The sequence below is a fragment of the Cynocephalus volans genome, chromosome 12 (genome assembly GCF_027409185.1).
Source record: "Cynocephalus volans isolate mCynVol1 chromosome 12, mCynVol1.pri, whole genome shotgun sequence".
Lineage (NCBI taxonomy): Eukaryota > Metazoa > Chordata > Mammalia > Dermoptera > Cynocephalidae > Cynocephalus > Cynocephalus volans.
In genome coordinates this window covers 1,657,501-1,663,287 of record NC_084471.1, presented here as the reverse complement: position 1 = coordinate 1,663,287, position 5,787 = coordinate 1,657,501, and the positions used below count along the sequence as shown (strand labels likewise).

Sequence of the window (5,787 nt, the reverse complement as noted above, 5' to 3'; positions counted from 1 at the left end):
TGATCCAAACCAGCCTAGAAATAAACATGTTCACCTTCATTCCCATCGTAATAATAATAAAAACAAACCCACAGTCAAGAAGCACCCACCAAATATTTTCTCACACAAACAGCAGCATCCAGCCTCCTGCTAATTGCCGTCATAATCAGCACAACAAACTCAGGACAATGAACAATCACAAACATAAGAAACCCCCTAGCGACCGCACTGCTGACATTAGCACTAATCACTACACTAGGCTTATCCCCTTTTACTTCTGAGCTCCAGACGTAACACAAGGAATCCCTCTAACGTCAGGCACGATCCCACTACCATGACAGAAAATAGCCCCCATCTCAGTTATATTCCAGATGTCACCACTACGTGACCCCCACATGACCCTAACCACCGCCATCATATCTATCCTAGTAGGATGACGAGGACTCAACCAGACACAGCTACAGAAAACTATAGCCTGCTCATCTGCCGCACACAGAGGCTGGGTAGTGGCCGTCCTCATTGACAACCGCTCCACCATCAACCTCAACCTCCCAACCCACATCACACTCACACTCACCGTCCTCACCACACTCAGTATCAGCAGCAGCCACATGGCCTCCCCTCTAGCACTCCTGTGAAACAGAGCGCCACTGATCACCCCCACGATCCTCCTAGTCCTGCTGCCACTAGGAGGACTCGCTCCAACAGTGGGATTCCTCCCTCAATGAATTAGCATCCAAGAAACGGTAGAAAATTAGCAGCACCGCCCTACCCGCAGTCGCAGCCATCACAGCACTACTCAATGTACTCTCCTGCATAAGACTGATCTGCTCCACGGCACTCACCATATTCCAGTGACTAACAGCACAAAACAAAATGACAATTCGAAAACACAGAACAAACACTCCTCCTGCCAACATCGGTAACGCTATCGACACCCCTCTTCCCTCTTGCACCAATCTCCTCCACCCTAAACTAGAAATTCAGGTTAAACGGACCAAGAACCTTCAAAGCCCGAAGCAAGTGTCCCCACTTAACTTCGGACCTAAGGACTGCAGGACTTCATCCGACATCAACTGAGTGCAAATCAATTACTTTAATTAAGCTAAGCCCTTACTAGACTGATGGGCTCCAACCCACGAAAAATTAGTTAACAGCTAATCACCCTAAACAACTGGCTTCAATCGACTTCCCCTGCCTCCAGGAAAAAGCGGCGGGAGAAGCCCCGGCAGGATTGAGGCTGCTCTTCTGAATTTGCGATTCAGCGTGATCGGTCACCCTGGGACTCGATAAAGAGGGGACTCAACCCCTGCGCTTACACGTACAGCCTAAGGCCTCCCCAGCCACGTCACCCCACACCCGTGTTCATCACCCGCTGACTATTCTCAACACACCACAAAGACATGGGCACATTGTTTCTGCCGTGTGGCGCCTGAGCCGGGATGGCAGCAACGGCCCTGAGCCTCCTTGTTCGAGCTGAGCTCAGCCAGCCCAGCACTCTCTTGGACGACAATCAGATCCACAGCGTCATCGCAGCCGCCCATGCGTTCGCAGTGGTCTTCATGGTCACACCCCTTATGAACAGAGGCTTCGGCAGCTGCCTCGTCCCCTCGCGAGCAGAGCCCCCGACCTGGCACTTCCCCCCGATGAACAGCACATCTGGCTTCTCCCCCCATCACTCCTGCTCCTGCTCGTCTCTTCAACAGCAGAAGCTGGTGCCGGGACGGGCTGAACCGTCCACCCACGTTTGGCTGGAAATCTGGCCCACACCGGGGCCTCCGTAGATCTTACGGTTTCCTTCCCACACCTGGCGGGTGTCTCCTCCGTTCTAGGGGCAATCAGCTTCGTCCCCACCATTATCAGCATGAAGCCACCAGGATGTCTCAGGGCCAAGCCCCCCATGCGTGTGGTCGGTACTAATCGCAGCTGTCCTGCTACTCCTGTCCCTCCCTGTACTGGCTGCTGCCATCACCATGCTGTTGACAGGCAGAAACCTAAACACTGCATTCTTCGACCCTGCAGGGGGAGGGGACCCCGTCCTACATCAGCACCTGTTCTGATTCTTCGGACACCCCGAAGTTTGCCGTCTCATTCTCCCCGGCTTCAGAATAATCTCCCATATCGGAACCTATTACTCGGGTAAAAAAGAACCGTTCGGATATATAGGAATAGTCTGAGCTATGGTACCCATCGGCTCCCTGGGCTTCGTCGTCTGAGCCCACCACATATTCACAGCAGGGACGGACGTGGACACCCGAGCACGCTTTACATCAGCCACTGTAATTATCGCAGTTCCCACCCGCGTGCAAGTATCCAGCTGACTGGCCACGCTGCACAGAGGTGACATCGCCTGGTCCCCCGCTGCGCTCTGGGCCCTGGGCTTCATTTTCCTACGTACAGTGGGGTCCTGACAGGAATCGCGTCAGCCAACTCGTCGCTAGGCATTGTCCTCCACGACACGTACTGTGCAGTAGCACGCTTCCACGATGCACTACCCGTAGGGGCGGTATTCGCCAGTACAGGAGGCTTCGTCCACTGATTCCCCCTGCTTTCAAGCTCAACCCTCAACATCACTTGAGCCAAAATCCACTTCATGACTGTATTCATGGGTGTAAACCTAACATTCTTCCCACAACACTTTCTCGGTCTATCAGGAATACCACGACGATACTCCGACTACCCTACCACGTACACTGCGTGAAATACGGTTTCCTACACGGGATCGCTCATCTCCCTTACAGCAGTTAACGACTTTCATGGTCTGAGAAGCTTTTGCCTCAAAACAAGAAGTTTCAGCAGTAGAACTCCCTACCACAAATCTAGAATGACCGCACGGCTGCCTTCCTGCTTACCACGCATTTGAAGAGCCCGTGTACGTAAAAGCTCAATGAGAAAGGGAGGAATCGAACCCCCCAAGAATAGTTTCAAGCCAACCCTATAGCCTCTATAACTTTCTCAACAAGCAAGATATTAGTAAAAACATTATATAACTTCATCAAGGTTAACTTATAGGTTCAAACCCTTCATATCTCTATAGCACACCCACCACAGCTAGGCCTTCAAGACGCCACCTCCCCTATCATGGAAGAACTACTGCACTTTCACGACCACACCCTAATAATTGCATTCCTAATCAGCTCCTCAGTCCTCTGTATCATCTCCCTAATATTAACTACAAAACTCACCCACACAAACACCATAGACGCTCAAGAAGTGGAGATCGTATGAACAATTCTACCCACTATCATTCTCATCTTAATTGCCCTCCCGTCATTACGAATCCTATATATAACAGATGAAATTAACAACCCTCTCCTGACCATCAAAACCATGGGCCACCAATGATACTGAGGCTACGAATATACAGACTATGAAGACCTAAACTTCGACTCATCCGTGATCCCCACGCCCGACCTCAAACCAGGGGAACTCCGACTTCTAGAAGTCGACCCTGAGTGGTACTCCTAATAGAAATCTCAATCCGCGTGCTGATCTCATCTGAATACGTACTACGCTCACGAACCTCACTGGGCCTAAAAACAGACGCGATCCCAGGACGCCTAAACCAGGCGACCCTGACAGCCACACGACCAGGCCTCGTCTACGCACAGTGCTCAGAAGTCTGTAGTTCAGATCACAGCCTCATGCCTACGTACTTGGACTGGTTCCACTCAAACACTTCGAGGACTGCTCAGCCTCAATGCTGCGACCACATTGTGAAGCGAAACGGCACTAACCTTTTAAGTTAAAGAATGCAAACACCAGCCTTCCCACAATGAAGTGCCACAACTAGACACCTCGACATGACTCCCTACTATTGCGTCCATGATCCAAACACTCTTCATCGCACTCAACTAAAATTCTCAAAATTTACCTACCCCTCTGACCCTGCAGAAAAAAACCATTAAAATATCACACTACGCAAAACCCTGAGAAAAAAAATGGATGGAAATCTATCCGCCTCTTTTATTACCCCTGCGCTGACAGGAGTGCCCGTCGTAACCCTCGTCATCCTTCTACCCAACCTAATGTACCTCCCTTCCCCCTCACCTCATCAACAACCGCTTAACCTCCCCACAAAAGTGATTGGTCCAACTCAACCTAAAACAACTAATAACAGTCCACAATACCAAAGGGCGAGTGTGATCCCTAGTATTAATTTCACTAATCCTATTTATTGGCTCGACAAATCTGCTAGGCCTGCTACCCCACTCATTTACACCAACCACAGGCCTGGTAATCACAGGCCTCCACCACAAAGCAAAAGCATCCCTAGCCCACTTCCCACCACAAGGAACACCTACCCCCTCATTCCAACACTCGTCACCATCGAGACCATCAGCCTCTTCATCCAACCCGAAGCCCTAGCCGTACGATTAACAGCCACCATCACAGCTGGCCACCTGCTCACGCACCTCATCGGAAGCGCCACACTAGCGCTAACAACCCTAAGCCCCCCGGCAGCCTCAACCACCTTCATCATCCTCATCCTACTCACCGCCCTTGAACTTGCCATGGCCCTGATCCAAGCCTACGTATTCACCCTCCTAGTGAGCCTCTACCTACACTACAACACCTAATGACGCACCAAACCCACGTCTACCACGTAGTAAAGCCCAGTCCCCGGCCCGCACAGGAGCCCTATCCACCCTACTCATAACGTCCGGCCTGGCAATATGATTCCACTTTAACGCTAATGCCCTGCTAATTCTAGGCCTCCTAGCCAATCTACTAACCATATATCAATGATGACGAGATGTGCTGCGAGAAAGCACCTTTCAAGGCCACCGTACAACCGTTGTTCAAAGGGGCCTGCAATACGGAATAGTCCTGTTTATTGTATCTGAAATCCTCTGCTTTGCCGGATTCTTCTGAGCCTGTTATCACTCAAGCCTTGCCCCAACTCCTGACCTAGGAGGATGCTGACCTCCAGCAGGCATGAACCCCCTCAGCCCTACAGAAGTCCCACTACTCAGTACATCGGTCCTGTTAGCCTCCGGGGTATCCATTACCTGAGCCCACCACGGCCTCCTAGAAGGAAACCGCACACATATACCCCAAGCCCTCTCCATCACAACCTCTCTAGGCATTTACTTCACACTTCTCCAAGCCTCAGAATACTTTGCGACATCCTTCACCGTTTCTGACAGCGTGTACCGATCAACACTCTTCATAGCAGCAGGCTTCCGTGGCCTACGTGTAATGATGGCTCCACCTTTCTCGCAATCTGCTTTCTACGCCAACTGAAATTTCACTCACATCCAAGCACCGCTTTGGCTTTGAAGCCTCAGCCTGATGCCGACACTCTGTGGATGTGGTCTGACTGCTCCTATACATCTCCATCTATTGATGAGGATCCTATTCTTTCCGTATCAGCTAGTACAATTGACTTCCAATCAATTAGATCTGGTCACAACCCAGAAAAGAATATTTAAACTAATATTAACTCTCTCGACCAACATAGCACTAGTGACCCTACTCGTCACCATCGCCTTCTGACTCCCGCAACTGAACATCTATGCAGAAAAATCGAGCCCATACGAATGTGGGTTCAACCCAGTAGGATCTGCCCGCCTACCATTCTCCATAAGATTCTTCCTGGTAGCCATCACGTTCCTACTATTTGGCCTAGAAATTGCCCTCCTGCGACCTCACCCATGAGCCACCCAAACAAACAGCCTCACACTAATACTCACCATAGCACTCATCCTAATCCTTGTCCTAGCACTGGGTCTAGCCTACAAATGAACCCAAAAAGGCCTAGAATGAGCTGAATATAGTAGTTAGTTTAACTAAAACAACTGGTTT

General features: G+C 50.5%; 2 pseudogenes; both read left to right on the top strand.

The window, feature by feature from the left end:
• The first annotated feature begins 1,349 nt into the window (after window positions 1-1,349).
• LOC134360750 (cytochrome c oxidase subunit 1-like) lies at window positions 1,350-2,039 on the top strand (annotated as a pseudogene).
• Window positions 2,040-3,920: 1,881 nt separating this feature from the next.
• Window positions 3,921-4,559, top strand: LOC134360791 (ATP synthase subunit a-like; annotated as a pseudogene).
• The last annotated feature ends 1,228 nt before the right edge of the window (window positions 4,560-5,787 follow it).